Source organism: Gorilla gorilla, chromosome 18 (assembly GCF_029281585.2).
Source record: "Gorilla gorilla gorilla isolate KB3781 chromosome 18, NHGRI_mGorGor1-v2.1_pri, whole genome shotgun sequence".
In the NCBI taxonomy this organism is placed as follows: Eukaryota; Metazoa; Chordata; class Mammalia; order Primates; family Hominidae; genus Gorilla; species Gorilla gorilla.
Genome location: NC_073242.2, coordinates 15572590 through 15589728, shown reverse-complemented (window position 1 = coordinate 15589728; position 17139 = coordinate 15572590).

Here is a 17139-nt window from a genome sequence, read left to right as displayed (position 1 = left end):
ACATTCTGTAGAATGCGCTTTTTTCTTTTTTTTCAAGTGAAGAGACATACAATTACCTAGTGGGAATGTGGTTTGGAAGTGAGTGTCACCACTGTTAGGTCAGGTGCTCGGGAAAGCCTTATTAAGTGTTCTTCTCTCTTTGAAAGTAGAATTATGATGGGAAACTGGTTCAACTTAGAGTACTGTAACAACTAGGTTTCCTTAGAACAAAGCCATTTACGAAGGAGCCATATAAATCTACAGCCTCGGCTCACTTTGTTTAAACTCTACTGAAAACAAGGCAGAAACTTCTAAGCCTTGAAATGAATCAACAATCAACAGCTAAAAACTGTCAGTTTTCTTGATTGTTCTGAGGACCTCAGATCCTTCAACTAGTAGCCAAATTCTTGTCTCCCGAAGATATTTTAAAACCAAGGGTAGAATGATGAAATTCTAAACATGCCCCAATAGACACACTAGCCAGACTCATAGTAACTGAACTCACTGCTGTTTAATACGAAATAGACAAGTACTGTAAAAAGATAACCAGTGCTCTACCTTCAGCACTCTCAACAAACTTAAAAATACAAAACTTGGCCAGGCACAGTGGCTCTCGCCTGTAATCCCAGCATTTTGGGAGGCCAAGACGGGTGGATCACTTGAGGTCAGGAGTTCGAGACCAGCCTGGGCAACATGGTGAAACCTCATCTTTACTAAAAATACAAAAATTAGCTGGGCGTGGTGGCGGGCACCTGTAATCTCAGCTACTTGGGAAGCTGAGGCAGAACAATCGCTTGAACCTAGGGAGGCAGAGGTTACGGTGAGCCGAGTTAGGGCCACTGCACTCCAGCCTGTGACAGAGCGAAACTCCATCTCAAAAAACAAAAACAAACAAAAAAAACTTAGCCAGGCGTCGTGGTGGGTGCCTATAGTCCTAGCTACTCAGGAGGCTGAGGTGAAAGATCACTTGAGCCCAGGGATTTGAAGTTACGATGAGCTATAATCACACCATTATACTCCAGCTTGGGTGACGAAGTAAGATCCGGTCTCTAAAAAATAATAAGTAAAAAGTTTTTTAAAATACACACAACCTTGGTGATCAGGCTTTGGCTGCAACTCTGGCCCAGGAGGCCAGAAAAAAAAATACACACAAGGCATTCGCAAAGAACAGTGAGCAGATAATAGATAAATCTTTAGTTTTATGAGAGTGACAAGACTGAGAGGTTTTACGTAAGGGATTGCTGTTCTCGGCTTTGAAAGCCTTCTCTACACTCTCTGCAGGGCTCACTTACCACACTGTGACTTCCACTAGAGTACACTGGGCATCTGATCCCTTTCTAGATTCCTTCAGGACCACAATTTATTCATCTTGGTGTTATTTCAAGTGCCTAGCATAGCATCTTACATTCAGTGGACTGGTAAACGTTAATGAGTCGCTAGTACATATATCTGAGCAAAACCAGAAATTCGCATTTCTGGAAAAAAATTCCATTCCAATACTGCTAACTCAACCCAGAAGGTTATCAAATCTCTTTTTCATTCCTTTCTCTTCAACCAGAAAGAAAAGACTATCTGAACACTTTCAGACATTTCTTCCCCAGCAAACCAAAGCAAGCAAATCAAGGCTTAAACTTTGTCGTCTACATTACTTCCTTAACTTGTTCAAACTGAAATTGCTGTCTTTTCACGCTGTGCAACTTCAGAAAAGGTAAAAAATAAAGAACAGAAGAATGCAATAAGATATGTACTGACAGCACTACGTAATACCTGCTCCAAAGAGGGTTTTTATACCAGTCAAAAATTCTAAGTTTAAACAACTGCTCAACTTGGCACAGCATAGCCCTAGATGATGCCTTCGCTTCTTCCCTAAATCCTCAGTCTCAAGCCATTCATACGTGTAAAACCATGAAACAAGAGGCAAACAGGTCAGCCATGGCAGGAGAAGTAACAAAAGGCAGTGTTTACTACTGTGATACTCCAGGGATACTGTGGGGCCTCTCCTCTACCCCATCTGCTGTCCCACTGAAGCCTAAAAACACCTTTATATGAGCACTGTTCTTGCAGGCACTTCAGTCTCAAAAACATTCTCAAATACAGAATCTTACCTATTATCTACCTCAACAGATAGAATTTAACATATTAATAAAGTGTAAGGGCCTTTCTGGATTAAACAACCATTACTTTGATTTGGAATCCTCTCTACTCTGGTGGCCCTGAAGAGGTCACTTCTGAGATGTTCCAGCTTAAAACTGAGAATATTGTAAAAAGCATCTGCCAAGTGGTGATGGTTGCATAATCTTACAAATATATTAAAAGCCACTGAACTGTATGTACACTTTACTTTTCTTTTTGGACAGTGTCTCATTTGGTCACCCAGGCTGAGTGCAATGGTGCCATCATAGCTCACTGCAGCCTCCAGCTCCTGGGCTCAAGAGATCCTCCCACCTCAACCTCCCAAGTAGCTGGGACTACAGGTTTGTGCCACCACACCCAGCTGTTTTTTTTTTTTTTTTTTTTTTGAGACAGAGTGTCAATGTCGCCCAGGCTAGAGTGCAGTGGTGTGATCTCGGCTCACTGCAACCTCCGCCTCCCAGGTTCAAGTGATTCTCCTGCCTCAGCCTCCCAAGTAGCTGGGACTATGGGCGCGCACCACCATGCCTGGCTAATTTTTATATTTTTAATAGAGACAGGTTTCGCCACGTTGGCCAGGCTGGTCTCGAACTCCTGACCTCAGGTGATCCGTCCACCTCGGCCTCCCAAAGTGCTGGGATTACAGGCATGAGCCACTGCACCCAGCTGTAGTGTTTTTTTTTTTTTTTGTTTTGTTTTTTTGTGGAGACAGGGTCTCAGTCTCACTATGTTTTATGGAGGCCTCAGGCAATCCTCTCACCTCAGCCTCCCAGAGTGTTGGGTTTATAAGTGTGAGCCAATGCGCCCAGCTTGTACAGTTGAAAAGGGTGAATTTTACAGTGTGTAAGTTAAATCTCAATCATTTAAAAAAAAAAAAAAAAAAGGCCAGGCGCGGTGGCTCACACCTGTAATCCCAGCACTTTGGGAGGCCAAGGCGGGCAGATCACCTGAGGTCAGAAGTTCAAGACCAGCCTAGCCAACATGGTGAAACCCCATCCCTGCAAAAACACACACACACAAAATAGCTGGGCATGATGGCAGGTGCCTGTAATCCCAGCTACGCGGGAGGCTGAGGCAGGAGAATTGCTTGAACCTGGGAGGAGGAGGTTGTAGTCAGCCGAGATCGTGCCATTCCACTCCAGCCTGGGCAACAGAGCAAGACTCCGTCTCAAAAAAAAAACAAAAAAAAAAAACCTCCTCCTCCAATAAATAAGGCATTCAGCAAATACTGAACACTACAAAACAGAATGTTTCTCTTTAAAATTCAAGTTCCACAATACAATCTGCTAAGTTTTGGAGACAGTGCCTCCTCCAAGTAAGTACTGAGGGCTGCTGGTTTTATTCCATGCTTGTTTCTTAATGGCAGTGAGTTCTGAGAAGCATTAAAGGTGAGATGATGCAAAGAACACCACATCATTACTTTAGAAGCTCTGGCTGTTCTAAAAAGTTCAAGTAACCCTAAAATTACTAAACCAGTTTCTTATCTAACAATAAAAAAAAACTAGGTGCAAATTGCAACTTAAATACATCCTATCAGATAAAATGCTTGTTCTAATATACATTAAGCCTTGTCTTCTATATTTTTATTTATTTGGGGACCTCACTTTTTAAGGAGAATCTCTTGGCCAATTTACTTGGCTCTAGAGAACTGTGCTTAAATGAATTACACTTAATTACACTTAAATGGGTTCCACTTAATTATTTCTTAAGGAACCTATATTCTTGAGTTTTCAAAGAGATCCAAGGTCAATACTGAATCCCAAGGTCTGACTCTCCAGGCTCCTTCAACAGCTTTCCCAGCATGCAGTTTAAAAACACACCCACCACAAATTTCGGCTATGGCTTAACTAAGAACAAAACATGCTAGCCCTATTGTCCACTTCCTCGCTATCAAAAAAACCTTGCAAACTTTTTGGTTCCCCCTTTGTAAGTTGCAATCCAGGTGTTATTTCCTATTTATCCCCCTGCTTTTTATAAGCACTGATTGTTCTCCGATGCTGGCTTTTTATGGACTTAATAGTCTGGAACATGCAATCCAACAGTCTCAATATAACCCTGGACCTCAATTTAGAAAATCAGTTCTTTTCCAAATAGACATCCTATATAGGACAATTTTTTAAAACCATTAACTGGCATTTTGGTACAAGCAATTGGTAAAGTCAGTAACACCAAAATAGTTTTTTGATTACAAACAAGAAAGCTGACCATGCTGTACGGATTCTCTTACTCACAGCTACTTCCCTACAGGTTTTCGTATCTCCAATTTCTAGCACTGTCAAAGAGAAAAAGATTAGGTGTAACTACAAATTAGCAACTATCAGAAGAGAGAAAGCCTGCATAAGAGGTAATACCTAGTCACCAACAGTGACCATTCTAGACCAAGGTTGGTTATCCCCGGATGACTCGATGGACAGGCTGTAAATGGAGTCCTGAGTCTAGTCAGAGTGGTGCTGGTGGCTCCACAGAAAGGAGGAAGAGCCAAGAAAGAAAATGGCTGGATACACGGAATCTGCAAAGTAAGGTAGGGAATGGGCACTTTGAGGAGCTGAGAAGTGAACTAGGTTAGGCAGTCAAAATGGCTTGATGTAAGTCAAGAATTACAAGCTAAGCTTCCTTATTCAAGAGGAAAACATTGTTTAGGGCCGTACCACCCTGAAAGTGCTCGATCTCCTCAAAAGAAAACATCAACCACCCACACAAATAAATGCCACTGTCAACAAAACCACCAAATCAACCGTGTTGACGTACATACGTCATCAGAGTGTTTCTCCAGACACTATCCTTTTACCACGAAAGAGCACGCGGTGACAAAAGTTTCTGTAGAAACCAAACTCCTGGAGCACTTTTATAATGTCCACTTATCTAAGAACCACCACAATACAGAACTTTAAAGAGAGAAATCAACAATATGTTCTCACTTAAAATGCGCTGGATGTCATGACCCACCCCACTAACGTCCTGGCTAAATGATGAAAGGACGTTCAGCCTTTTCCTTCCTTTTTCATTTTCTCTTTAAGGAAACACTGATAGTTCCTAAAATAAGCAGCATTAGGAAGAGAATACTTAAGTTCACTCATTTGACATTCCCACAAAATCAGTACCTGAAAGCAAGCTACCTACCACAAAATAAGCACCATTATGAGAATACATAAGTTCACTCATTGGATATTCCTACAAAGTCGGCACCTGCAAGCACGCTACCTACGACTTAAGCAACCCCTAAGTACGGGAAGATGTTTAAAAACCAAAGTTAACTCGAAATTTTATGGATTAGAAAATGTATGTCTACTAGCTACGGTCAGAAAGACACGTGAGAACTATTAAATTATAACAAATGCTCAAGTGTCTGAAGAAACAGACTGAATTACTGATGCACGAACACAGTGAGTTATTCCAAGCAATCTGAATAAGGTCAATGATTTTACAGCAATGAAAATTCTCTAAACGTGTCGCTGACAAAGGATAAAAGTGTAAGCTTCACTTTAAAAAGACACAAATCAATATAGTGTCCTATCACACATTAAGTGAGGAATCCTAACTTCGTGGCACTTTGTAAACTTTAGAAGCGTACACAATGCTAAGGGTAAAACAGATCTTGGTATTGATAGCCAAGTTTCTGTCCGATCACAAGGCTGCAATGCATCTTGGGATTCCTTCAGGACGGTTGGGGGCCACGGATAGTTTAAACCGTAATTACAGTTTCAATAGTAGAAAACGCAGCAGAAGACGCTCTCTCGGCTGGGCCTAAGGTGAAAGGAAAACTCGGCCGTTTGTCCTCCCCAACTCCTGGGATCTCTAAACGCCCACCCAAATGACTCCTGGCTCCATCTGTCCTCATTCTGCGCCTCGTGGCAGGGATCCGCCGCGGCCCCCACTCCGTCCCATACGGTTCCCATCTCAAGGGGGTAACTGTGGACTCTAGAGCAGGGCAGGGGCGCGGAGGGGCGGCACTCGGGTCCAGGTCTTTGGGCGCGCTGCCCGCTGTCCGCTCCCCGCCCGGCCACCGCCGCGGGCCGCCCCACGAAGGCCGGCTCCCGGGCTCGGGGCGCCCCACCCAGGCAGACGGCGCCACTGTCAGCGCCCCAAGTGCCGACCCGGCCCCAGGGCCGCGCGCCCCCGGACCGCACCCCTACGCCATGTGGGCTCCGGCGCCCGGCCTGACTTCCTCCCGCGTCCCCGGGGCTGCCCCGCGTCCCGGGCCTTTACCCGCAGGACCTCCCGCGCCGCTGCCGGCTCCGTGGTTATTGGCGGCGCCGCCAGCTGGGGGTGGCGGCGCTGCCGGGCCCCGCAGGAAGGACGGCACGAACTCGGCGGCGTGGACGTTGGGCACGAAGGGCTTGGCGTTGACGTTGAGTTGCCGGCTGAAGGCCGCGCTGAGGTTCTCCCGCTGGGCCTCGGCCGCCGCCGCCAGGGAGCCGCCGCCGCCGCACGGGCCCGGCCCGGGGGCTTCCATGTCCGCCTGGTCCCAGCAGTCAGGCGCCGAGTCGCTGCTGCTGCCGCCGCTGCTGCTCCCGGCGCCGCCGCCGCCACTGCCCGGATCCATGATCGGGGGGGCCGTGTGTGTGGTGGACAGAGAGTGGGAAATGGAGGCAGGGGCGCCCGCCCGGGGAGGAGTGGGCAACGCTGACCGAGGGAAGGCGGCGGGGCAGAAGGGCCGGGAGCTAGCGACAAAGATCCCGGCGTCGCCGCGGCAGCAGCTCCAGTCCCGACTCCACACTCGCGACGACGACAGAGGCGGCGGCGGCGGCTCAACCCTCCTCCTCGTGTGTGTGAGCGGATCTCCTCCCACCCAACCACCTCCGACGGCCTCACAGCCAACCCCACGCCCGGCGCGGATTGACCCCTCGCCGCCACCCGTACCTTCGCCTCGCGAGTTCTCTGTTCTGGCCGCTCCCGTTTCCGGCTATTTAGCGCGGCGGGAGGTGGAACTACAAGTTCCGGCAGCGCCCGCGCTACACGGCTGCGGTTTTCCCGGGGGCCGACGGGAGTCGAAGTTCAGGGACAGGGCGCAACCGGAAGCGGCTCAGGCTCCCGGCAGGCAACGCGAGGAGGCGGAGGTCTGGTGGCCGCTCCGCGGCCCCACCTGTCACCTGGTGGGGGGGGGTGGTGGGCAGCGGCAGGCCCTGGTTGGTGCAGCTCTGGGCTGGGCCGAAGACCGAGAGTATTTTAGCCCATAGGAGGGGTCCACTCTGGCCTGCTGGACACAGGCTAGGGGAAAACGGACAGCATCTATAACGTGGGGAAGAAAAATACACTCAGCTCCCGAAAATTGTTGTACTCTCTTTTCACCACCTTTCCTGCGTTCTCTGCCTCACAGTCTCCGTACCTTATTCTCTTTCCACCTTCTTTCTCCTCACCCCCAGCCAGATTTTGCCCTTCGTTTCAAAGCCGGTGCAGATTGCAAAGCTGATTTCATTTTATGTAATCATTTCGTGGAAGAAACAATAGAACCGTGAGATATTCCGGCTTAAAACTGCAGTGTGGCTCATAAAGCGCTGGGGCCCAGGCTCTGCCCAGGCAGAAGGGATTGTTAACTGGAAAATTTCAATGACTCACCGTTTGTTTGACTAGTCATATAAAGCCTTCACCCAAATTTTTCCATCCTTTCCTCCTCCCTGCCAAAGGGTTTGCAAATTAAACAGAGGATTGCCGTATTCCATGGTGTATCCGGCTTACCTAACAGGGTTATTTTGGTGAGTCTAGCTTCCTTATGCACCATTACGTGAAGTGGTTTCCTTTTGAATGGTATGATTTGCTCAAGAATTCCCATAGTACTTTTCATCGACTGCATCTTACACTTACAGATTAGGTAAACCTGGGAAAAGAACAAAAGCAAACGAGAAATACTTTAAAGAGTTCGCATTTAGGCCCTTCATGAAGTAGGAAAAAATGTTGCTCTGAGTACCTGTTAAGCTTTCCTGTAATTCACCCATGTGGAGCCCAAGACAGAGAAAAACATATTGTTAGTATTTTTCTGAAAGGAGTCTAGACAGGGTGCAACTAATCTGCCTAGAAATTACAGACTAAAGAAGTACATACATAGAATAGAATACATAGAATACATAGAATAAGGTTGTTTCTGAACAACCTTAGGTTGTTAAAAAAAAAAAAAAAAACCTAACAAAATCCAGATCTAGATCTGTATTTTAATTTTCTTTTTTCTTTTTTTTGAGACGGAGTCTTGCTCTGTAGCCCAGGCTGGAGTGCAGTGGCGCGATGTCGGCTCGCTGCAAGCCCGCCTCCCGGGTTCACAACATTCTCCTGCCTCAGTCTCCGGAGTAGCTGGGACTAGAGGCGCCCGCCATCACGCCCGGCTAATTTTTTTTGTATTGTTATTAGAGACGAGGTTCACACCGTGTTAGACAGGATGGTCTCGATCTCCTGACCTCGTGATCCGCTCGTCTCGGCCTCCCAAAGTGCTGGGATTACAGGCGTGAGCCACCGCGCCCGGCCGATCTGTATTTTAATTTTAAACATCCGTATTGTAAAGATAAAAGAGAACTCAGCCTAATGAGATAGGTCAAAAACGAAGCTGTCAAGTATTTTTCAAAAGAGTCCTAGGCTACAGTAATCTGAATTTAATATTAAACTACCAAGCTTTAGGGATTAAAAAAACACATACCGGCCAGGCGCGGTGGCTCACACCTGTAATCCCAGCAATTTGGGAGGCCGAGGCAGATGGATCACGTGAGGTCAGGAGCTCGAGACCAGCCTGGCCAACGTGGTGGAACCCCCGTCTCTACTAAAAATACAAAAGTTAGGCCGGGCGCGGTGGCTCACACCTGTAATCCCAGCACTTTGGGAGGCCGAGGTGGGCGGATCACGAGATCAGGAGATTGAGACCATCCTGGCTAACACGGTGAAACCCTGTCTCTACTGAAAATACAAAAAATTAGCCGGGCGTGGTGTGCGGGCGTCTGTATTGCCAGCTACTCAGGAGGCTGAGGCAGGAGAATGGCGTGAAACCAGGAGGCGGAGCCTGCAATGAGCCGAGATCGCGCCACTGCACTCCAGCCTGAGCGACAAAGCGAGACTCTGTCTCAAAAAACAAACAAAAAAAGCGATCCACCTGCCTCAGCTTCCCAAAGTGCTGGGATTATCGGTGTGAGCCACCACACCCGGCAGGGTTTGCCTCTGCTTAATAGGAAGTTTTGGTTATAGCCTATTATTATACCTGAAGACCTCACCGAATCATACTTGACAATGTCCATTTTAAAGTTGGTATTAAGTGACTGTCAGATTTACAGAGAACTTAACAACTGTTATGAAAATTAGAACTTCATTTATGCGAGACCTGTATTGCTATTGAATAAAAGATTTTCATCTTATATTCACAAGAAAAAATGCAATGTGTTCTAAATGAAGTGCCTTCTCTTTCCAGATTTTCACTCCCCACCCACCCACCCCTAAGAAAATGTCAACACAATCAGCTGACTCAAATAATGAACTACACATCCTTCTCTAAGCATTTTGTCTTTGAATACTACTCTCCTCCATGTAGCACTCCTACAGCACTGAATGATCACTTTCTCATAGGTTAGTTCTTCACATCTAATTGAATTAGCAGAGTTTCCTTCTGCCTGGTACTTTTTCTAGCGACAAAGGCAGAAACTGCTCAGACTGCTGCTTAGAAAAGCAGTTGATGTCATTAATTTCCTTGTCTCTGAATAGGATAATTATGGATATTCAGGAAAAAATCCACTCCATTGGTTTTCCAAAGCTTTGACCTGCCAAACAGAGCTCCAGCGGAAAAGGGAAAAGTCTTTCTTGTTAGTTGTGCTAAGTTGTGTGTAAGTTGTGCGACTTGAGGGCAGGGTCTTACCTTAATCTTCTTTACATTTCCACTGCCTAGTGTAATGCCCGGTATATAAAAGGTGCTTAATCAATTTAGCTGGGATGATACTGTCCTTTGACACTCATTTAAGACTGCTGAGACATAGGGCTAATAATTTTATCTATTTATTTATTTTTTAAATTATTCTTGAGACAGAGTCTCGCTCTGTCGCCCAGGCTAGAGTGCAGTGGTGTGATCTCAGCTCACTGCAACTTCCACCTCCCAGGTTCAAGCGATTCTCCCACCTCAGCCTCCTGAGTAGCTGGGATTACAGGTGTGCACCACCACGCCCAGCTAATTTTTGTATTTTTAACAGAGACGGGGTTTCACCATGTTGGCCAGGATGGTCTCAATTTCTTGACCTTGTGATCTGCCCTCCTTGGCCTCCCAAACTGTTGGGATTACAGGCGTGAGCCACCACGCCTGGCCTGTATTTTTTTTTAGTAGAGACAGGGTTTCACCTTGTTGGCCAGGCTGGTTTCAAACTCCTGATCTCAAGTGATCTGCCTGCCTCGGGCTCCTAAAGTGCTAGGATTACAGATGTGAGCCACCGCACCCAGCTATTTTAATTTAATTTAATTTAATTTTTTGAGATGGAGTCTTGCTCTGTTGCCCAGGCTGGCGTGCAGTGGAGCAATCTTCACGCACTGCAACCTCTACCTCCCAAGTTCAAGCGATTCTCCTGCCTCAGCCTCCTGAGTAGCTGGGATTATAGGTGCCCGCCACCCCCCCGCCCAACCCCTGGTAATTTTTGTATTTTTAGTAGAGACAGGGTTTCACCATATTGCCCAGGCTGATCTGGAACTACTGACCTCAAGTGATCCTCCTGCCTCAGCCTCCCAAAGTGCTAGGATTACAGGCATGAGCCACCACACCCCGCCCCAGGACTAATAATTTAGAAAACTTAGGAAAAATCAGAGTTTTTCCTACTCTCACACACAAGTCACCACTCAACACAGAGTACAGTCCTCTCTGGGTAGAGGAAGGGGATTAGTTTCAGGAGCCCTTCAGATACAAAAATCCAACGATACTAAAATCCCACAATCTATACTGTGTGTATGAAAGGTCAGCCCTCCCTACACTTGAGTTCCTGCGTCCTGAGAATCCCGTCTTTTTGATCCTCATTTGATTGAAAAAAAAAAATCCATGTGTAAGTGGGACCCTCGCAGTTCAGGCTCACATTGTTTAAGGGCCAGTTGTACTCCACCAGTAAGTGAGGGAGTTTCTACCGACCACCAACCAATTCTTCAACAGACACCAACAGGATAAGCAATCATTTCACTCAATTCTGACATTAACCACAGTTAGGACAGATCCCACAAGTTAAGGAATCAGTCCCACAAGACTGCCCCCACTTCCAATGCCCATAACAGGTTCCACATTGTGACCTGTGCTTCTGACCAACTGGTTATGAATTGGAGGTTCCCATGACCCCCCCCATGGGTTCAGGGAATTTGCCAGAGTGGCTCACAGAACTCAAGGAAACAGGGCAAACACGGTGGCTCATGCCTGTAATCCCAGCACTTTGGGAGGCCGAGGCAGGCGAATCACCTGAGGTCAGGAGTTTGAGACCAGCCTGGCCAACATGGTGAAACCCTGTCTCTACCAAAAAAATACAAAAATTAGCCGGTTGTGGTGGTGGGTGCCTGTATTCCCAGCTACTCAGGAAGCTGAGGCAGGAGAATCGCTCGAACATGGGAGGCAGAGGTTGTAGTGAGCCAAGTGCTCCACCGCACTCTAGCCTGGGCAACAGAGCAAGACTCCGTCTCAATAAAAAGAACTCAAGGAAACACTTTACTTACAGTTACCCAAAAAGGACATTACAAAGGATACAGAGGAACAGCCACGTGGAAGAGATACACAGGGCTGGGAAGGGGCATACAGTTCCCATTCTGTCTCCAGGTGTGCCATCCTCAAGGGTCCTCCACGTGTTCAGCAACCCAGAAGCTCTCTGAACCCTGTCCTTCTGGGTTTCTATGGAGGCTTCACTACATAGCCATGATTGATTGTATCATTGCCCGTTGCTGATTAACTCAACCTTCAGCCCCTCTGCCCACCGAGAGGTTGGGTGTGGGGCTAAAAGTTCCAAGCTTCTAATCATGACTTGGCCTTTCTGGTGACCAGTCGTCTTCTAGGAGCCCATCAAGAGTTGCATCATTAGGCAGGGTGCGGTGGCTGATGCCTGTAATCCCAGCACTTTGGGAGGCCGAGGCAGGCAGATCACCTGAGGTCAGGAGTTCGAGAACAACCTGGTCAACATGGCAAAACCCGTCTCTACTAAAAATACAAAAATTAGCTGGGCGTGGTGGCACACGCCTGTAATCCCAGCTACTTGGAAGGCTGAGGCAGGAGAATCGCTTGAACCTGGGAGATGGAGTTTGCAGTAAGTTGACATCACCCCACAGCACTCCAGCCTGAGTAACAGAGTGAGATTTCGTGTCAAAAAAAAAAAAAAAAAAAAAAAAAAAAACCAGAAACAAAAAACAACACAAAACATATACAAAAGAAACAAAATACATTTAGGCCAGATGCTGTTACCTGCTGAAGCCCTCCCTGTTCAAAATGGGGATGAGGAAATCCTGGAGATGTGTTAAAGATATAATAGCCAGCTGGGCACCGTGGCTCATGCCTGTAATCCCAGCGCTTTGGAAGGTTGAGGCGAGGGGATCACCTGAGGTCGGGAGTTCGAGACCAGCCTGGCCAACATGGCGAAACCCCGTCTCTCCTAAAAGTACAAAAATTAGGCCGGGCACAGTGGCTCTCACCTGTAATCCCAGCACTTCGGGAGGCCGAGGCGGGCGGATCACTTGAGGTCAGCAGTCTGAGACCAGCCTGGCCAACATGGTGAAACCCTGTCTCTACTAAAAATACAAAAAAATTAGCCAGCCATGGTGATGCATGCCTGTAACCCCAGCTACTCAGGAGGTTGAGGCACAAGAATCACTTGAACCTGGGAGGTGGAGGTTGCAGTGAGCCAAGATCATTCCACTGCACTCCAGCCTGGGCGACAGAGTGAGACCCTGTCTCAAAAAAAAAAAAAAAAAAAAATTAGCGGGGCATAGTGGCACCTACCTGTAATCCCAGCTACTTGGGAGGCTGAGGCAGGAGAATCACTTGAACCCGGGAGGTGGAGGTTGCAGTGAGCCAAGATCGTGCCACTGCACTCCAGCCTGGGCAACAAGAGTGAGACTACATCACACACACACACAAAAAGAGTTGTATGATTAGAACAAAAGACACTCCTTTCACCTAGGAAATGCCAAGGGATTAGGAGCTCTGTGTCAGGAACCCGGGTCAAATACCAAATGTTAGGACAAATGATGCACCTAGCACTTCTATTGCTCAGGAAATGTCAAGAGTTTTAGAACCTCTGTGCCAGAAACTGGGGGCAGAGCCCAAATATATATCTCTTACTATATCACAATAGCACTATGACCTTTTTTGGCAGGCTTCTTTCACTTAGCATAATGTTTTCAAGGTTCATCCATGTTGAAGCAGGCATCAGTACTTCATCCCATTTTTTTTTTTTTTTTTTTTGAAACAGAGTCTCGCTCTGTCGCCCAAGCTGCTGTGCAGTGGTGCGACCTCGGCTCACCACAACCTCTGCTTCCCGGGTTCAAGAGATTCTCCTGCCTCAGCCTCCCGAGTAGCTGGGACTACAGGCATGAGCCACCATACCTGGCTAATTTTTGTATTTTTAGTAGAGAGGGGGTTTCCCTATGTTGGCCAGGCTGGTCTCGAACTCCTGACCTTGTGATCTGCCTGCCTTGGCCTCCCAGAGTGTTGGGATTACAGGTGTGAGCCACCCCGCCCGGCCACTTCATCCCTTTTAATGGCTAATATTTTATTGTATGGATTTTACCACAATTTGTTTATCCGTTGATGGACAAATTGCTTTTGTAACTTAAAGAAGTCAAAAATAAAAGGTTAAACAAGTGAGATCACAGTAAAGTGTGTAGTCTAGTTAGTTGTGCTGTCTTAATGTCAATGTCCTGAATTTTGATAGTGTACTATAGTTATGGTAGATTTTACTGTTGGGAGAAGCTAGGTGAAGGGTACTTGGGACCTCTCTACTATTTCTGCAACTTTTCGTGAGTCTGTAATTATTTCAAAGTAAAAAGTTAACGCAGGGTGCAACGGCTTATGCCTGTAGTCCCAACTACTCAGGAGGCGGAGGTGGGAGGATCGCTTGAGTACAGGAGGCTGAGGCTGCAGCAGCCCTGTTCATACCACTGCACTCCAGCTTGGATGACAGAGCAAGACCCTGTCTCAGAAAAAAAAAAAAAAGATCCCATGTGAAATTATTCAGACTTTCAGACTTCAGCCTGGGTTCCCAAGTCTTTACCAAAATATTTTTTCTGTCTTCCTTGATTCAATTTGTTTGAGGCAGGAGTACAGTTGGGAAAGAGGGAATTTTTTTCAGCTTTGAGAATTTAAGGCTGGGTATGGTGGCTCATGCCTGTAATTGCAACACTTTGGGAAACTGAGGCAGGAGGAGTGCTTGAGGCCAGGAGTTCAAGACCAGCCTGGGCAATATAGCAAAACCCTGTCTCTACAAAAGATAAATTAAAAAATAAAAAATATAATTTTGTCCGGGAGCAGTGGCTCACGCCTGTAATCCCAACACTTTGGGAGGCTGAGGCAGGCAGATCCCCAGGTCAGGAGATCAAGACCGTCCTGGCTAACACAGTGAAACCCCGTCTCTACTAAAAAAATACAAAAAATTAGCCGGGTGTGGTGGCACGCAGCTGTAGCCCCAGCTACTAGGGAGGCTGAGGCGGGAGAATCGCTTGAACCTGGGAGGTGGAGGTTGCAGTGAGCCAACATTGCATCACTGCACTCCAGCCTGGGCAATAGAGTGAGACTCCATCTCAAAAAAAAAAAATATATATATATATATACATACAATTTTATAAATGTAGAACAGTATAAAGAATCACCATCACTCACAAACTTACCTGGAATCTCAAGATTGCCTTTTTTTTTTTCTTTTTCTGAAACAGGGTCCTGCTCCGTCATGCAGGCTGCAGTGCAGTGGCATGAACTTGACTCACTGCAACCTCCACCTCCTAAGCTCAAGCAATCCTCCCACTTCAGCCCCCCGAGTAGCTGGGATTACAGGCACGAGCTACCACACCTGGCTAGTTTTTTTGTATTTTTTGTAGAGATGGGATTTTGCCATGTTCGCTGATCTCTAACTCCTAGGTCAAGCCATCCGCCCACCCTAGCTTCCCAAAGTACTGGGATTACAGGCGTGAGCCATTGCACCTGGCCGATTGCCAATTGCCAATGCCTCAACACCTTCTTTCATGTTTTAAATAAACAATTTTTTATTTAAATAAATAAATGAGAAATAAAATAATCTCTTTTTCTTTTGAGATGGCATCTCACTCTGTCGCCCAGGCTGGAGTGCAGTGGCACAATCTCAGCTCACTGCAACCTCCACCTCCCGGGTTCAAGTGATTCTCCTGTCTCAGCCTCCTGAGTAGCTGGCATTGCAGGTGCACGCCACCAAGCCCGGCTCATTTTTGTACTTTTAGTAGAGATGGGGTTTCACCATGTTGACCAGGCTGGTCTCGAACTCCTGACCTCAGGTGATCTGCCTGCCTCGGCCTCTCAAAGTGTTGGGATTACAGGCATGAACCACTGAGCCTGGTCTGGTGAGCCAATTTTTATATTTGTTATAGAGACAAGAGAGACAAGAGTCTCCTTATGTTGCCCAGGCTGGTCTCGACCCCCTGGCCTCAAGTGATCCTCCCACCTCAGCCTCCCAAGTAGCTAGGACTAGAGGCATGTGCCATCATGGCGAGTTAATTTTTTGTGTGTTTTTATTGTCTCGAGACAGAGTCTTGCTCTGTTGCTCAGGCTGGACTGCAATGGCGTGATCTTGGCTCACCGCAACCTCCACCTCCTGGGTTCAAGCGATTCTCCTGCCTCAGCCTCCCGAGTAGCTGGGAGTAGAGGTGCGTGCCACCATGCCTGGCTAATTCTGTATTTTTAGTAGAGACAGGGTTTCGCCATGTTGGTCAGGCTGCTCTCAAACTCCTGACCTCGTGATCCACCTGCCTCGGCCTCTCAGAGTGTTGGGATCACAGGCATGAGCCACTGAGCCTGGCCTGGTGAGCTAATTTTTAAATTTGTTATAGAGACAAGAGTCTCTCTTATGTTGCCCAGGCTGGTCTCGACCCCCTGGCCTCAAGTGATCCTCCCACCTCAGCCTCCCAAAGTGCTGGGATTACAGATGGGTGTCACCGCACCTGGCCTCTGAGGAGGATTTCATTATAAACCTGCCCTGAAGGGAGAGAATCCAATTTTACGAGAGGGTGTAGCCTGGTGAGGCCTGGATGACCTCCGGAGGCAGGGGCTTGTGCCTGGGCTGAGGCCTAAGGGTCAATGGGCAGACATGAAGTTGCCCCAGGCAGAGGGTACAGTGTGGGCAAAGTCAGGAAGTGGCAGGGCTTGGATCACTCCAGGAAGAGAGAGGAGTCATGTGTCACAGGAGCTCGAGACCCAGAGAGGGAGGCAGGCAGGCAGGCAGGGACCAAGCTGGGGCACAGCCAGGAAGGTAGGACAGGGCATGGTGGGGCCAACGGAATCATTACCCAAGTCGGGGATTTTCAGGGAAACAGCTTACATAAGGCCAGGTGTACAGTAGCTCCCACCTGTAATCCCAGCATTTGAAAGGAGTTTGTGTTCCTGTAGTAGCAGACTTGGGAGGTTGAGGTGGCAGTATCACTTGAGCCCGGGAGTTCAAGGCTAAAGTGAGCTGATTGAGCCATTGCACTCCAGCCTGAGCGACAGAGAGATACGCTGTCTCAAAGGAAATACAAATTAAAAAACCAGCCGGGCATGCTGGCGTGTGCCTGTAGTCTCAGCTACTTGGGACACTGAAGTGGGAGGATCGCTTGAGCCCAGGAGTTCAAGGCTGCCGTGAGCTATGATTGTGCCTCTGCAGTCCAGCCTGGGCGACAGAGAAAGTCCCTGTCTCTCAAAAAAAAACAAAAAAAAAAAACTTAGATTAAGAGGATGCTGTGCCTCCCTGGGGGTCTTCAGTCACCCATGGTCCTGGCAAGAGGAGGGCCAAGAGAGAGCTCCACCCACCAGCTGTCCTGCCCATGTGACATCCGCAGGTGCTGCCATGGCCACGACTGTTGTTACACTCGAGCTGAGGAGGCCGGCTGCAGCCCCAAGACAGA